The 18,815-nt window shown below is 33.5% G+C and overlaps 1 protein-coding gene and 1 long non-coding RNA gene across 19 annotated transcripts in view; one reads left to right on the top strand and one right to left on the bottom strand.

Moving 5' to 3' along the window:
• Positions 1 to 17,711, bottom strand: part of LOC144852817 (uncharacterized) — a 44,027-nt gene extending 26,316 nt beyond the window's left edge. For 13 of the 18 annotated variants that reach the window (XM_078710797.1, XM_078710804.1, XM_078710807.1 and 10 more), the window contains exon 1: positions 3,262 to 3,706. The gene's annotated coding sequence lies outside the window, so the exon portion shown is untranslated. Of the gene's footprint in view, positions 1 to 3,261; positions 3,712 to 17,507 lie in introns of those variants that run through there. The other 5 variants (XM_078710805.1, XM_078710814.1, XM_078710798.1 and 2 more) reach the window with 4 other exon arrangements.
• Positions 1 to 18,815, top strand: part of LOC144852842 (uncharacterized) — a 137,178-nt gene that overhangs the window by 43,210 nt on the left and 75,153 nt on the right. The gene's annotated exons all lie outside the window — the stretch shown is intronic.

Genomic DNA, 18,815 nt, shown 5'->3' with positions numbered 1-18,815 from the left:
TAAAAACCATGGAACTAAATTAAATTTGCTTAAACTTTGCAAATATAAGATAGAGATGCAAAGTTGATGAGGGGGAAAATGAATTCTCATTACTATCATTATCATTACAAAAATGTACTGATTATAATACAGTAAAAAATACTTACTCATCAATTGGAACAAGTTTAATACTATGTATGATTTTATTATTACACAAATCGCATTTAGTTCTGCAGCGACACAGTACGATATTAAATTTATAAATGCCTTGCGAATTTTAAAACAATGTTAAAACAATATTTGAAATATGCCTAATTCTTTCTTTATGACTTGCAACATGTAATATCGACTGAAACATGAAACAACTACGTTGTTGTATTGAAATAATTATGTAAAAACAATATTTTCCTGAAATTATACTTTTACTTCGAAACAGATCGAATGTTAATAGCTTTGCAGTAGCCAAACAGAGATTGTGGTAAAATCCCCAAAGGTACAATAGGCCTCCGATAATTCTAGGGACGTCGTTTTTTATTCGCGCATGGTTTCCAATTGTATCCTTTGAAGTGCAATGCATTGCTATGTAGATCAAGGTTAGCCTAAGGGTGGATCCATCGACCAGGTTCGACCATATCACAGATCTCATCAAACTTGTATTATAATTTCACATACGGTGGTCTCTAGTAAATATTAATGTTATCTTTTCTTTTTGGTTAAAAATTTTCTGTAAAACAACATCGCCAATTAAATCATCATGCCACTGTATACAGCTTATATTACACATTTTAAAATAGGTTATTTTCCGTGACCCGAATATTCTCTACGGTGCAATACAAAATTCCTCTTTTAAATATGGAATTTCAACAAAACAGCTAGTCACAAAAAAGCGCATAACGCAATAAATAAACCGAGTTCTATCGTTTTAAATTCAATAAAATTATGCCCGTAGAAAATAGTCTAATTGTAATACAATTACGTCTAGATCAAAGTTATAATTGTGATCTCCGAGTTATTGGGATTCAATAAACGATATAGTAGAGCGTTGTGCGTGGTTTTCATAGAATTATTGTTCTTGTAACATAAATTATTCTCAAACTGAGCAATCATGTTATTTAATTAAAGATTTAAATATAATGTGTCGAGTGAAGCCTTCGGGGTTGACTCGTTCACTGGCCTATATTTATATGACCGGCAATAAACCGATGAGCAAGAAAGAGAATATATATTATAATATTTATGTAAGTGGGTAGCTTCATTCATCATAATCAATGGTGCGTTTACACGGGACATGACTATATTACTCCCAACGTAGCAATTGATGGGTTCACATGGGACGCTCATATATTTCTTTCGCTTTATATTTACCAGCATTGGCTCCTATTTCGCGGTACATCAAAAGGAATTGTGTTTAAACAAGTTACATACCTATATTTGAATAAATTAAAAACAAATATGATATTGGGTTACAGCATGGGCATGGATAGTTCACCGTTGACAATCTGGGAATAGTGGAATCATTAATAACAATAATACAATAATATTAATTACAGTAGTATACAGTACAGTAAAAGAAATACCACCAAGGCCTATTACATTGTCACAACAGAAATATGATAAGTTGTCAATATTTACTTCCTCTAAGTTGTTGTTACTGTACAGACATATTAATTACACAACCGCATTTTATTGATATGTTAACTGTAAGAACATATTGCAACAGTCATAGGAGGTTCCTCCGTGAAATTGTGTACACGTCTATGGGCCTGCTAAATACCCGAGAAAATACTTGGTTGCATGAGAAATTACATCTAACTTTGGTGGATAGCAAACATCTCCCCCGTGTAAATAATTACTGCCCATGACGTAACAATTTAGTAGGACCAACTGCATGAGCTCCAGAAAATTCTTTGTTCTTTTGGAAATTTCATATTCATATACTGGTACTTCACAAAATAATAATTGGTTACTGTAATTAGTAAAACTATGCAGAGGAAACCCGTATAAGAGAGTACTGTACTAAATTTAGACCACCTAAAAGTGAAATCGTTTATCAATATTGATAAAATTCAGTACAGATGTTAGTGTAATTGATCGCACATCACATCTTTGTATTAATTATTATTTAGTACTAGTACCCTCCCTATATGTATTGTTAGTTAGGCATATCTATAATTAAAGACACTGGATTAACCAAATTTGTATTAAAAAACGCCAAAATATATTCACAAAACCATTTCTTTTTTTAACAATAGCCTAATACAAGGGATTTGTTCACGTGTTGCATCACTCTTTAAAAAATGCCTTGTGTTCATTGGAGCATAACGAATTACGAAAAAATAACAATAGGCAAGTGAAATGAGTTTCTTGCACCCCAATTTAAAGGCTGCATCAGATCAATTAACAAGTGTGCATAATTAGAAAACAAGTGTTGTCAAAACACACTGGAACGCTCGTTATTGGCGCCAGGACTCTTAACTCTTCCACGAATCTCACTAGCTTTTATTGTCGTGATTTTCTAATTCAGTAGTATACAAATTGGTATCCAATTATAATTAACAGTAGATCTAAAATCAACAAAATTATTACACGTCTGGTAAACAACATCTTAACTTTTAAAAAGTACACGAGGAGATTAAAAGTCCCGCATGCACATACCGGGAGTTTGGACATTATAAAGGTGCGGTTACACGAATGGCGTGTCATTCGTGTACAACAGTTACCTTTTACATGAAAGAAAATGTACCTGGTTTAGGTTAGTAAAACCATGAACCTATAATTTATAGGTCAACAGTAAAAACCACATCCAGAATATTGTTTACAATCCAGAAAGTAAAATAATTTAGTAACATTATAAGTAAATATGTACCGACCTGGTACACATAATAATATACTGATGTAGTGCAAACAGTGACATGCAAACGATACTACAAGGGGGATTATCCATCCCTACAAGGGTAATGCTTCATGAAATACAAAATAAAACATAGGCCTATACGTGTGACTAGAACAAATTAAACGTGAAATAAAAATGTCTGATATAAAATCTGAGGACTAATTAAATATACTATGAACTGTGTGCAATGTATTTAAATGTTATATTAGGAATTTGTTTACTATGTATGTTCTTCATGTTCAAAGTAAGCGCGAGCATTTCAATCAATACAGATTGCAGTAAACATAAAATCGCTGTCCTGGAGAAATGCTGATGACGCAACAACTAGGGATTGCCACAACTAGAACGCCTAAATGCATTATCGAACGAAGATGAAAAACAAGTCTTACCTTGTATTAAAAAAACCAGACACAGAGATTAATCTTTAGTTGATTACCATTCAACTGAAATAAGGTATAAATTCCAATGAAAACGACTGTAACTTAGCCCTGTAGTGGAACAGAATCCATCGATGTTAGTTAGAATATCTGCCTATTTCGTGCTAAGGTACACTCCTCTGTGGCCTTTTCTGCAGAATAATTAAAGTCTTTCACTGTTGTGTGGAGCTACTTTGCAATTCTAATGACTATTCCATTTCGTTTGGTGGAAAACTCTCGTCTATTGTTATTCATGAATTGAAATGTGCTGGTTTTGAATAGAGCTACCTTGTTATTATGCTCTCCGGTCACGAGTGATTGATTTAGCTTAAAAGACTTTTAATAAAAGAGTATTCTTTTATGGCTGGGGGATTAACAACAAAGTTATCCTACGCATAACACAATATTGTAAAACCACAGCACGGGAACAGAATACAAAAAAGTTGCTGAATTGACGGCTTAAAAACTCTTTAGAAAATTCTATTGAAACGAAACTAAAATATCGAAATTGTTCGGTAAACCAACAAGCCTTCAAGGTCGTAATATATAATTACAGATGGCCAGGCCGGTGGCTTACTTCACTTTATTGGAGAAGTTAATTCGTGGCAATCTTACTCCTAATTTGTGGTGGGTCATCATACCTCCAAGCAAGCATAGAACAACAATGTAACAATTTCCCCATTAATTAAAATGTATATTAATGTAAAGGCAAAAGAAAAAGCTTTAAACCTCACTGAAAATAAGTGCTGAAAATAATATGATTTCAACACAAACATGAGTCAACTCCAACTAGATTAAAATTGTGACGTATGTTTTTTCTGAAATTCGGTATGTTTCAAAGACTGAATCCCAATATGGTTTCCATGATTGATAGAGAACTTTACATCATCAGGAATATATCAGACACACTAATATAATATACTGTACATAATGTAGAGAGAAAAATATCCGCCTATCTCTAAGGGAAATTACAACCAATTATTTACATGAAGAAATTACATATTTAAGCAAGCATTGACACAGTCTATGTAAAGTTATATTTGGCCTCCCATCTTTTATTTTATTCCATTTTTCTGGAATTGAGTTGACAATCTAATACAATAAGTTTCTGTGAAAATCAGGGTTTTTTATTTAAATTATCTAATATTTTGAAAGTCTGAGAACAATCGTGAAATTTCTCTCACAATTTAGTTAAATTATGGGTGTTCGATATACTTATTGATGTGGGTGTGTTCATGGGTTAATTTTCGGGCTCAAATGGTTCGTTTTGTTACAATTCACTAACACAATCAAGAAAGCAAACGCAACAAGAGACAGTGTGAGGTGTAAATTAGAACCTGTGAAGAGTTACATTGTATTAAACAATAGAACATCTTGTATCTCCATTCAATTGTTCTCTTTAGAACTTTTTATTCCCAAGGTTTCAATCAATAGTTTGGATTAATATTAATGGATTTTATTGAACTTATTCAAGGATTTTCACCAAAGCCATACGTACATGCAGGCCCCGTCGATTGTCGGTACTTTATACAAATTTATGCAGTATCATGGCAAAATCCGTGATACAGCATCGCATGTAATGATGAATGACTTGAGTTCCAGACGCCCCACTCAATTGTGCAAAAGAAAGGTCATTTTACAATTTATCCCCCATCGCATTTCAAAATCGTTGATCTCCCAATGACGCCTGTATCTAACCTTAACCTAACTGTCCATGGTACAGGCACCACATGTGATACACATGAGATGCTGACCCATACGGAAGGAGAAGGCCGAGGCATAATGGCACAGTGGAGATGACCAGTGCATGGTCAGCAGATAATGGAGCTACAGTACAGTATAATAATTGTATAATGGTCAGATGCTGTAGCATATCACCTATGCTGATATCATGTATGAAGTTTTTAAGATTGCAAACGTTTGCCAACCTGTTTATTAAACCGAAATGTTTTATAGAAAACAAACTTCGTATAAAAAAAGGAAGACTAAATAGACAGTATCTAATCAACAAACGGTCTGCTTATTAATTTCATATTTATTAATTCACATAAAAGTAGGGCTATTATGATTCATATTGTATAGACTATTTAATTACCGCTCGTGCCCAATCTGTATTAGTTCTGTAATCAATAATACTGAACACCGGTGTATTTTCAAAGGTATTTATAATGTATAACTTAGCATATATTAACCTAGAGCAATCTGCCGGCGCCATAATAATATAATTCCAAGGTTAATTCGGCGAATGAATTTTAAACATTATTGGTATTGCCGTTTCAAGATCACTATAGTGATGAATCGTTTATAATAATTATTATTTTCATGGAGTAGATGGTATTAATAGAAAATACGTCATATGTTTGGCCAATTAGTCTACATACTGTATCACTCTGTGGACTATTTGTAATGCGCATTTGGCGTTGCATAGTTACATGCCAACACTGAAATATATTACGTTTTTTTTCTTTCTGAAATATAATAGTTTATTCATCTCCTACATTTACTAACTACGTTTCTCTATTGAAAAATATTTGTGTCAATATTTTTGGAATTACCAGACTGCAATTCTTTGTATATCTAATGCTGGTGGATTAGTTTAAATTTTGAACGAATGCACGCGATATTATAGTGAGGATTCCACATCTTTCATTCAAAATGTTTCATTGAACCAATTCAATTGTAAATGGGTTTCTAGGTCACGTGCGGTATGATAAGGATCATATAACTCTTCTATACCGAATAGAGCCTATACAGTATATATTTTATTTAGTTGTTTTCGAAACAGACAATGTAATCAATATATTGAATCGAGAGATCTGTTATAACTTGATATCAATATACCGTATACTAGTACAATTCTTGCATATTTTGAAAAATATTTTCCTTCATTTACTGGATAAACATGTTTGCATATTTCATAAAATACTTTTTTCTTCCATTTATTTATTGTACCACAACTCTTGAAATCTTTTATTTCGTTTACACCAATGAATATAATTACTGCAGGTCGAATCCCAGTTAATTGGTAGGCGTACGGATTGCAAAAGGGGATCTAGACGGCTTGACAATATTGATATTTATTTCTTTCAATGTTTGCAGCTCATGCCATGTATGCAAATGCTTTTCTTTTATAAATAATAAGCCAATGCAGAGGGGATCTAAAGATATATGTACGCCAGTAAAATCAGCATACGGTTAATGTTATGTATGTATAAAAACTCAGTAAACTATTTTAAATAGCCTTTGAATTGTATTGGCAGGCATACTGCTGGTACGAAATGTTTAGGGGATAGACACGTGATGGTGCCAACCTACCAGAAAGAACGTTTTCAACGGGTTTTTTTTCTCGTATTGTTGACTGTTTAATATAAAGGTGTAGAGGTAATATAAAAGTACGTATTTCATAACGGAAGCGTACATTCTAAAGATTTATATATCATTGTTCTTTCTCCGCCCACATCATAACAGCTTCAACACTAAGCATTTAACACTATTGAAATATCACGGAGCATTCTAATTTTATAGCTAAATGGTTAGAGAGTACTCATAAACATTTCATGGACGTATTCATGATAAAAATACAATTGAAATCTAATGTGAGCCTACAGCATAAAAACAACCCTGTAAAAAAGCAAACAAAAGCAAATCACGACAAACACATAATCTAGAAACGTGCGTAGGCCTACTATTCAATACTTTTACTCAGGCAGAAGAACCAGGCCTACTTGTTTAAAAGATCCCGGGTTAATCCACAAACGAATATAGGATTCGAACCTGCGACCTCTTTGGAATAAATTTGTTAACCAATACCGGTAACCACTATAATACCAATGAACTATTTTGTGGTCAGTGTGATTTTCTTTAATCGTAGAGAAATGTCGCTATGATGACGTCATTATAGAACGTGTCCTTGGGTTATAAGCGTTTCGCGTGGGTATGCGGTCAACGTACCCGTAACCGCATATACACATACATGCATTATGATACATTTAAACTAATACCCTGTTAACATAATTATTTATTTTATGGTCAATTATCTATTATTCGTTATAATGCATTAGGATTACTGTAGCGGAAGAGTTTATTTCGTATTCAGAAGTTATTTGAAATAAATCGGTCAGTGAAAACCGACTTAACGATTAATTGCCTTCTAGATTGTGTTGTTTACCTGTCTTCTACATACAAATTACCGTACATGATGATGAATTTATAATTGTTTTATTATAAAGTCTGAAGGTATAAGACATTCTATGTTCTGCTATTTTCTATAAGCTGATTCCGCTATGAATACCATGGAGGTATAGACGGCTGGTATATTGGTAAAAATACAAATATTTTGGCACACATGGCGTTTCATACGTCATCGATGGTGGATTAACAACATACAAAAGACGACTAGACACGTAGGGCAAGTTTATCATGGAGGTGATATTTGTTAGTGTACCTCCATGATTAAACTATACATACAACATACTTTCAATCCAATCTATTTTAGGCATTTGTTTAGTAGGTTATTGTGAAGAATACAATGCTGTAAGTGAATTCAAATCATACAATGGTGTACTGCAGTCCATAAAAAAAACTTAACCCTGGAAAATCGATAAAACATGAAAACAACATTTTAACACTGGAAAAACGATTACAAATCAGGGACAAAATAGAACACTCTCTTTACAGGTGGGTTATATCCTTCCAAGCTATCACTAACTCGTCATTCAAGTACCAACCTTGGCAATAAGACAGAACTTAAACCTATAGTTTAACACGTCTGTCTGCTCATTAGATTCGACTTGAGACAAGATAGTCGTCCGTATCGGCTATCGGAACTTATACGGAAATAATTAATTGACAATCAGTGTAAATCCCCTTCTTCCTCAACTAGCTTATGTCTGTTTTACGGTTTAACACGTAAGGTGTTATGTTTAGTCTATGCCAATTTAGGTTACATTTGCAATGCAGTTTGGAACCAGATTCCTGTATCTAGTAGTAATGAAAATTAATCTTTGGCTTCTGTCTTACGCCAAGCTTAGGCTTTCAAGGTCAGACAGTATGAATAAAATAACAATGAAGAAAAACAAAACAAGGAGTTATTATAGTAGGCTAATAACTCCATGATGAGTCTCCGCAAAACGATAAGAACAACTGAGTCAAAGGAAAAATTTTGGCGGACCTTGCTTGCCATATCATGGAATACAGTTACGGTATTACCTACCTAAATGGTATCGCCTAGAAAAACATGTGTGAACATAGCCTATGTAATATCTATCTAAAATGCAATGCAATGTACATCATATCAGTAGTTACTTGTTTACTGAACGTGAGACATTCATTCACACTATACGTGATTCAAATTGACTTATGTATGAACACAGCCTATCTAAAATACGATGCAATGTACATAAGTAGTTACTTGTTTACTGAACATGAAGACATTCATTCACACTATACGTGACTCAAATTGACTTATGTATGAACACAGCCTATCTAAAATACGATGCAATGTACATCATATCAGTAGTTACTTGTTTACTGAACATGAAGACATTCATTCACACTACACACTCAGATTGACTTATGTGGAATTGATTGATAATTAAGTAATCAATTAGAAGATGCGTAATTAATTAAACCATGATAATGATTCGATCTTATAACACAATTAAGCTCGCACATGTGGTATATTGTGAATACTACGTCCTTCAATCAATGTCCCATTCATTTTAGTTTATTTAAAAGGAATTTTAACTCAATCAATGATTCCAATAAACTGTCCATCATAAGTCATTTCAATGAAATAATGTTTCTATTCTATGAAAAAAAAAAGAATTGGTAAGTGTAAAGTAATTCGCATTTACAAAAATGCATTTGTAAGTTTGAACAGGGTTCTGCTGCTGATCAGTAGGAATAATAAAATTTGCGCGCGCGCGCAGAAGTCAATTTCAGTATTGTGGCATGGCTTATTAGTGCATCAGACGTTCAAAGTAACTGGAAATCTTTTATGTTATTGGTGACTAGTAATTCTTTGTACCAGTGTGAAAGTGTCCCTATTCATTCCCTCCTGTGTCGATTCGGTCCTGTGTCGATTCGGTCCCTCGTCCTTCGCTGCACTCCCTCGCTTTTGTATTTAAACAAATAAATATACACAATTAGGAACTAGTTAATTTCCTAAATAGTTATGACGACCCGACGGATGGACACTGACCACAACCGTGCTTACGGTGTTGGAATTTAATTTCTCAACCAATTATTTATCCTTGATCACAGGTCAATCATTATGTATTAACAAGGTCAAACAAAACGTTACTCTTGACCCATCTTCTTTGAAGTATGCAACCTGGTTATATATTTATTTTTAGAGTCCGGTTGAGTTGACCATTATTATTTACAACGTGTTTATAGGTAGGTAAGACTATAAATAATTATTCCTAGTAATGGCACTAGGAACAATAATAAAACTACGATATACAGTATTATTAATTAAAATACAATATGGCCCCAGCAAAAGATCAGACAGACGCCTATTCGTAACGAAGTCGTAATGGCAACGCAAGCAAGTTGACCAATCACGACACGATAGATGATCATCCATCGTGTCGCGATTGGTCAAATAACTTGCGTTGCACTTACGTATTTGCGTTAGTAAATACAATTTGATATTATCGATTATTTAAATACAAAAATTACTACCTCATACATACTACATAATATAAATAGGCACGTCTGTTTTTTATGCACTGCACATTTATTTTCTTTATAATATTTCTTCCGAAATAAATTGTTTTTTTGGAAGTAGGTTGTATGTCGTGAGAACGGTTTGAACTTTATGGATTTGAACGGGAAATAAGTAAAACATTCACTCGTAAAGTCGTCAAGCACTTGTGCCAAAGTAACCTTACCGATGAGGACATTTTAATCATTACTTCGTCGTACAAATATTTAAAAAAAATATATTACATTGCTTATTCTTTTAGCCAGTAAAATTGTCCCCAAACGCATGCTCTTTAAATACGAGTCAGCCAAAATGTTTGTTATTCTATCTGTACTTGAATTAATAAAATTTAAATGAATAAAAACAGGGGGTAGAGTTCGTGCAATTGTGGATATGGAATTAATGAATTTAGAGTGTATGAATATTTCAATTTGTTAATGGAATAAAACAACTTTTTATATATTATATATGCCTATATTTAAGATATGAATGGTAAACCAAGGTACTATTTGTACTATATTATTATATTTAGGCCCATATCGTGAGGAATCCAATTACAAACGTTAGCATCTTCTTTTTCGTCCGACATATTTTTGTCTACGGGGGTATGAAACGCTAATGTTGTCAAACAATTCATGGCAATAAGTAACATTAGAATCAAACCGTACTGTTGAGTACAAAACAATGATAAATATTGCTCCATGTTCAAAATTGAACTACACAAAAAATAGATGACGCCACAAACAATTCAAAAGTATGCAATAAAATAGAGCTATCTACTAGTAAAATACAGCCTGGTGGTCATCATCAATCCTATTGAACAATCTAATAAAATCAAAGTACACATTGCGCGTTTTGCCCTCCATACTTTAAAAATATCGTAAAGATGCGCAGTGACAGCTGAGTCATTAAGAAAGCAAAGGTTGAAGATTCCAAGATGTGTAATGATTGACTGTCATGTTTGGATGATGACGTCATAATATTATAGCTCTGTGTACAACATAGATTCATTAGCATAAAAAAAGTAACATACCTATCTTCGGAATTGGTTGCTGATATTTGAATAACGTATTCATAATATTTTGATAGGCCTATATGCTTGTAATAATTTTGTATTTAATTTACATACATAAATGAACTACACATACCTCCTTGGCGGAGGTATATCGGTAATCATATACATTGCATGCTCTATAAAATCGTGTTTAACATTATCGCTATTGTCATTAAGCCATGGACATACATTATAATTATACTAAATAATAAAAACAAACAAATATCTAAAGTACCCACAACTTTATGTGGAAGAGGAATGATTTCATATTCGAACTCTATGTCTTGACTCTTTTACACAATAATTAAACGTCGCGCGTTAAACGTCGCGATGTTTATTTAATTAATTAAGTTGTTGAATTGAATTTGTACAAAGTAGCAAGATGCCGATGTTCCTATTCATTAAAGCAAATTGATTTAATTTCATCTTTCTAAACAATTTATCTGTAACGAAGGCAAGAAAAAGAATCTACTTACCTAGCCAAGTCGTACATTGTATGTGAACAATCTATTGACGTTACAAATCAAAGGTTCTGTACATTCCTTAAAAGTTCGCGAACATTTTATTTCGCGCATTTTGCGTTGATGAACTTATCGCGAAACAAAATGGCAAGTAAATTTTACTATGCTTATTAAATGTTATTGCAGATATTTAAAAGGTTATTTACACCTTTATACTTTTAATTTTCATGAAGATTTATCAACCTTGCAAAAATTACAAGACTGCAAACATAAGTTTGTATCTACCGTACCTATTATCGAATTTCACGGACCTCGAGAAATACATTGACACGGACAGTAGCACGCATGCGCAATCTCGCATACCTATTCGTAACTAAAATTCCTATGTGTACTTCTCTATTAAGTGTCCTAATTCTCCGGTCAATCGGTTGTCAAGTAGGAGCTTTAAGAATTGTACAAATTAACATTATTGCTCTCCGTTCATCTTTCAAGATAATAAAAATTGAGTCCTTTCGGTCAGCCGTTCGTTAGTGCTTTCTGGAATATTTTTTTTCATAAATGTATTTATTTGTAATGTCAGTAATTTATGTTATCACTTTGTATGTATTTTTTTATGATTTTCCTAATAAATTCAAATCAAATGCAAATCAAATAAGCTAAGAAATAGTTTTTTAAAGATTACAATATTAATATTGGGCAATTTAATTACAGGCAAAAGATATATTTCTAGATTTTAAGCTATGCGTAGTCGTCGTCTGACGTGCTATTCGTCCGAATACAAGGGTCCGTCAAGGCCACTCGTCCAGGCTAGAGTTAGTTATCTACCCGGGTAGCTAGCCCAAGAAAAAAAAACCCTACTCGGTTAAATAACTAAACCTGAACGGGGGAAATTCTATTTGAGTGTGATCATGGAGGAATTATCCATTCGTTTGGTGATACAAAATTTCTGAAATAAGATTAAAATAATGTAGTCATATTGGTCACGGGGGCAAATCGAATCCGAAGAATTTTGTTATCAAATCAATAATTCTCATTTTGGCTTCCCTGAGGAATATTACTATATTTTATCTCAATTCGAAATAGTTTGCTTTTATTACGCTAAATTAATCCAATGGAATTCTCACAATTTTACTATTCCTGTTCACACTCACCAAGGTGTTAATCTTCTGTTGACTTTTTGGCGTGTGTTATTTTTGTTGCTTATTTTTATCTTTTTGTAATCAATTCCTATCCCGGGTTCCATTCAACAGATATTTGCTCGATTTAACTTTAAGTGTTCAAATCACACTTCGCTAAATCCAGTTGCTACTACATTTTTTTACAAGAACAATCTGACGAATCACCAAAAACTCAAACTAGACTGAAACAAGTTTAACATTGTACTGATTACATCTTGTAAGATGACATACAACAATCAGATTAATATCAATGTTTAAAATAGTTATAGACAAGTAGAGGGAAGGGAGACAGGAAGGCATGGCACTGTGGCCCACGTAAGTATGGGGGGGGGGGGGCAGGGAAGACCACAGTGCATAAAACAGATGAAAGCATTTCACGAATCAAAACACCAATATTTGACACGATTTAAAATGAACTCAAAATGCTATACAGTGGATCCACCAGAGAGAGGCATATTATACAGTACATAGAACTCACACGTAGGTCAAAATGTTATAAAGTGGATCCACTAAAGAAAGGCATATACATAGAACTCACGTAGGTCAAAATGTTATACAGTGGATCCACCAGAGAGAGGCATATATAGAACTCACGTAGGTCAAAATGTCATACAGTGGATCCACCAGAGAGTGTCCTCTCTAAATCAAAAGACGAACAAACAGGTTAAGGTTCATGAACATTTATCATTAATCATTTTGATTCAAATTTTCGAGATTCGAGGCCGAGAATAATTTATTCGAGGCTAAAGAGAATGAACATACAAAGGTGTTCTTTTTAATGTGTGCATAGCATTGGATATTTCCTTGGAAAATTGGACCCTGGAGCCAGGGACGATCGATGCAGTATGCTAATAGAGAGCTTTCGCTATTCTACTGTTACGTAATACAGCAAGCAGTGCCGACAACGCATACGTTACGCTTTAAAATTAAATTATACATGTAAACAAGTCTGACAAACAAAGCATTATATTCAAAATTAATATATTCAGCATAATTGTATACAAATGACATACGGTATTTAGCATATAGACTTCTCGTGTACAGTACAACGCCGATTTATATGACACAGCCCTAAAGCTTGGTTCCCACTTAATAAAGTGAACGCAATGCCGTCGTAACGCAAACATCCCTACGCAACGGATCATCATCGATAATCGCGTCGTGTTGCGTTTTTTGCCAATGGTTAACCATGGAGAAATAAGTTCTTATTTCTCCATGGGTTAACTAAACTTGACAGTACAAAGCGTTGCCTTTGTTTTTATTTATTTATTTATTTTATTTGAACCATATTTAATGAGGGTGATCCATCCAGCAATTGCTGATCATTTTGTGCCTGTAATGTTACCTCATACCATTGTATAGATTTTAGAGGGGTACCAAGCCTTTTCGTTCTTAAAAATTATAAATTTATTTTAGGGAGCATCTTAACACCCAAGGTCGTCAATACAACACAGTAACTGCTTTATAGCACATTTTAAAGTTAATTTACTCGTTTGTTATCTCTCCTATACTCCCACACATTTTACATGTGTGGGAGAGATATAACAACGGAATGAGAAGAAAATTGGTTGGAAGTTGGAACCCCCACAACAAACTATCATTTTGGTGACTCTCCATACAATCTTCTTACAAAAATTTACCCATCTTTATCGTTTCTAAATTAATTAATTTTCAATACCGTATCACTGGACGGTTTATATTTGTTCTGTGCCTGTGAATTTATATATATTGAAATATTTAAATGTGTGATCTATAGTTATTTTGTATTCAATTTATGCAGTTAAATGATTATATTATTCGAAGGCTTGGCGTGGAAGATATCGTGCATACCCATGACATTAAGCACTAAAACAGCTGTTTGCTTCGGCTGGCAGTCACAACAAATTAAGGCATCCATGTTTTTATATTTCACTATAGTAACGCCTTGAGGAGGTGAACTACACGCGATTAACAAGATTAACACTGGTTGTTGAATCCGCCGCAGACGAGTGAAGAAGAAGATGGCGCGGTTCATTGAACAGACAATGTAAACGATTAGAGTTTGAACGAGTCAATTCATTTTGATTTTTCGACGTAGAGGAATCAATGGAAAAAACGATTGGATTCGTTGTAGAAATGGGTTTAAAAAGGCACACATCGCCTAATCTTACCCGTCTGAACGGGTCTGAACTAAACTAATGGAATCTAGAGATTAATACTGATTTTAAAATTTTGAAACAATAACATTATTAGATATCCTGGTATTTATAATTTATGGAGGATATAGCCCCAAATATTATGTATAACATGAGAAGCACTCACTCAAAAGCCTACTACCACCACCGCCACCGGGTCAACGTTTCAACATGGACGTACCTGGATCAGGTGTAGGCCTATGATTATTATATGTAATTAAAATTACGTTTCAGAGTTAGTAGTAAATTTTACCTTTAGTTCTTTGTTCTATAAGCATGTACGTTAACGCCGCAGCTGACGCCTTTGATTCACAAAACATACAATGTTAAGACAATGGATGGCAGACCAAGATGCACTTTAAAATAGAACCCCAACAATGAACGACAAACGACCAATTTCAGATTACGTAATCACGTTACAAAAGAACGTATTACGTAATAGTTAACGGCTTATATTTCAAACATAAGAATTAGCATATTGTTTGGAAGGTATCTTAGCAACTACGGTACTCGTGGGGTTTCATCTTAACAGATCTTCGTTTTTTCAGTTAAGTGCCTTTAAAATGGTAATTTAACAGAGCTGACATTTTTAAATATGTTTCTTAATTGTCTCTTCTTAAGTAAAATGGTTTAGCAATTCTTAAGAGGAAAACTAAAGCTTTATTTATAATATAATCGGTTCTTATATGTACAAATATTTGCTTATGTTATTTTTAAAGATGAGATGATTTTTTTTACCTCCTCCAGTTGAACAATATTTTAAGGGGAACTTCGAGGGTATGCAGTGTGAGCAGCCTTACCGAAAAGTCGATTGTTTCCGAAACAAACCGATGGAGGAACGAAAAAAAAATCGCATGCCGTAATAACACCGGTTGTGTCAATATCCCCATATACCACTTTAAAACATAACTTGTGGTTTTTCTTCTATTTGTTTACATGTTATGCTTGTCACGTTCCTACATGAACCTGTGTAGTTTCAAATGTCATGTAATTGCTATTAGTTAAAATAAATGGACAGACCCAACCGTAAAACAAAACAATGCAGAGTATTTTTGTTAGGCATGGATATATATCTTCTACTGGTTGCCAACGTATTAATTTCATGTTGTATAAAAAAAGTGATTGATATTGATTGAAAATTGATATAAACAATATACTATACATTAAAAAAATATCTACAATAATATAGTAAAAAGCGTACAAAGTTAACGCTCGCGTTTGTGCATAATAAGCAGGCCTTTCCGTCCGGACCCGACAATGCGAGTCCTCTGAATAGGGGTTGGTCCGTAATGTTAAAAAATACATACTGTATTATTTTTCCCCCTTGTTTGTCCCCCTCGTCCCCTTCTTGTTTGTCCCCCTCGTCCCCTTCTTGTTTGTTTAACATTGCGTTGCGTTGCGTCCAAGTGGGAATTTTACCAGAATATATTTTGTTTACAGTACTGTAATGGTCGATCAAATCCGCATCAGATTTCAAAATAAACACACACAAACCAGGCGAAAGCCTAGTTCAAAGTAAGGTTTCTTTTTGGACATCAATAGTGTACTCAAGCGTTTTGATTAAAATTTATGGATTAATCAATCCAATTAACAATGTTCTCGGGAAACAAGTGTTACATCTTTATAAAATTAATTATGGAATCTCAGCACGATAGATGGACACAGCTTTCATGCTTTGAGTTAATAATAGGCCTACGGTATGTTTAGCATGTCAACTTTTATTCTTATTATTATACTAGCCATCTATAAATGGAATTACGTAAAATCACGGAGAAAATGTTATCCTTATAATATAGCCATCTATTATACATGAAATTATAACGTAAATCCATGGACTTATTTCTCCATGGTAAAACTAACGTCACAATTATCCATAATCATCAACTTAAGAGGTATGACGTCATTTTCCCCTAGAAGGACCATTAGTATATTAAAGACAAATCCCCAGTCTCCAACTGATGATTCAACCAAGGTGGAGGGGGATACCTCCATGATTCTGCGTACTTTTACTTTTAATACTTTTTGAATTTAATACACAATAGTTTCATATTGATTGAATGCATTGCAGACGTTAATCTACGTAATGGCTAAACTTATCATCAACTTTGTTATTTTCTGTGACATAATTATTTATTAGGCTTTAATAAACCATTGTTTGGTTACGTCACGGAGATTAGATTCCATGGTAACATGATTACGCCATGTAGGTATTTTCCCTGATGTAGGTATCCTCATAGTAGTAGGTCAACTTTACTAGTCTAGCTGGGGCGGGGTCCTTTCTTTGTAAATTCAACATAATACTATACAATAATTTGTATTACCATGCACCTCATATCAATTTCGCTATTTTAATTCTACACTATATTTGTATCCTTAATCCTCTGGTTATGATGATCCTCCACTAAAATCATTACAAAATTGAAAATACGTATCTCACTCTTATGTCATCAAATTGAGTAATTACACTTTAATCAAAAGTACAGTATATTACGAAGAAGAGAGTGATGCATGCATCTCCACATTCAGATTTTTCGACTGCATTTAAAATTAGTAAAACAATAGCATAATTGTTCAGAATTAAAATACAGAAGATGTCTTTACGTACAGTACAGTACTTTGAATGAAGGCTAAAAAAACACTTACTTTTAATTCGGCCTGTCGTCTTGGAAACGGCTTATTTACCAAAATTCCATTAAAAATCTTCAAAAGCGTTGATTTCCTTCAGAAAATCTTAAGAAGACGTATAGGTCTACCTTTAGTAAAAACAAATACAAGTAAATTTTACGTATAAACTTGCGAAAACGTAGGCTGCTACCTAGTTAGAGAAGAGCTAAGTTGCAGTGTAACCCCCGCTAGGATAGATGCTCCATCCAAGGTTGTAAAGGTGGTAGCAAAGTCACGCATTGGTTTGGAATCTTCCAAAATAACGCCTATGTGTTTAATTAAGGGACCATCTCGAGTATTACGTTTCCTAAGAATTTAAAAACACGATGAGAGTAATTGGGATCAGGCTGAATTGTGTTCATGTTCATTCATTAGTTTTTAAAATACATACTGTATATATTATGGTTAAATATGTATGTGTGTGTTTTAGATTCGAAGAATACCCGTTACTCTACCACCACCTTAGCCCCAATGTAATCCAGCCCAGCTTCCAATCGAAAAAGACTCATTTTCCATGGATGCTTTGAATAAATCCAATGCTTATCACGTCCATCATTTCAAAAATTTAGAGACATGGATTTTAAAAAACAAAAAATTCATAAATAAATTAAATTTATTTAGATAATTTGGTAAAATATAGGTTTGTAGTTAACTTTTTTTCTTCTTGTGGTACTTTCTAATTTTTTTTTGGAATAAATTCATTTCTTTTATAAATCAATTACAATCACAAATTTCTCTAAAACTTTGTTAGCCCCACCCAAACTTTCGACGTAGATTTACAAGATTATAGATGGCGCTGTTATAAAAAAGATCAAAATAATTCACAATTAATATTTACAACTATGCCGTCGGGAACGAGACTCATTTTCCCGCCCGCAATAGAGGGCGACAAACACATTTTCTTTTCTATCAGAAACTTCTTTTTCTATTCTGTCGTACCAATTTGACGCAACTTTGCATGCTGTATTGTTAAATAAATTGAAAGAGGACGGAATGAGGTAGCATGCTATTCTAATATTTTTATTCATAAAACATGTTGGACTTCCTTGCAAATTTGATGATAGATAATTTATTATATTATGTCAATATTGGTCACAGTGACAATACCGTATTTAAGTACGATACTGAAATGGTCTACAGGGCTACCATTTTGTTGTAACAATCCACATTAATATCATACAGTAAATGAATAACATAATGTATTTTTTATAAACTTTATGTACATATGCAAAATACTCAAAACTGTCACTCATCCACGCCGCAGCGCACATAAGTAAATTCTTCATC

Source organism: Antedon bifida, chromosome 9 (genome assembly GCF_963402885.1).
Source record: "Antedon bifida chromosome 9, ecAntBifi1.1, whole genome shotgun sequence".
Lineage (NCBI taxonomy): Eukaryota > Metazoa > Echinodermata > Crinoidea > Comatulida > Antedonidae > Antedon > Antedon bifida.
The sequence above is the reverse complement of the archived record's forward strand: the minus strand, read 5'-3'. Positions and strand labels throughout refer to the sequence as shown.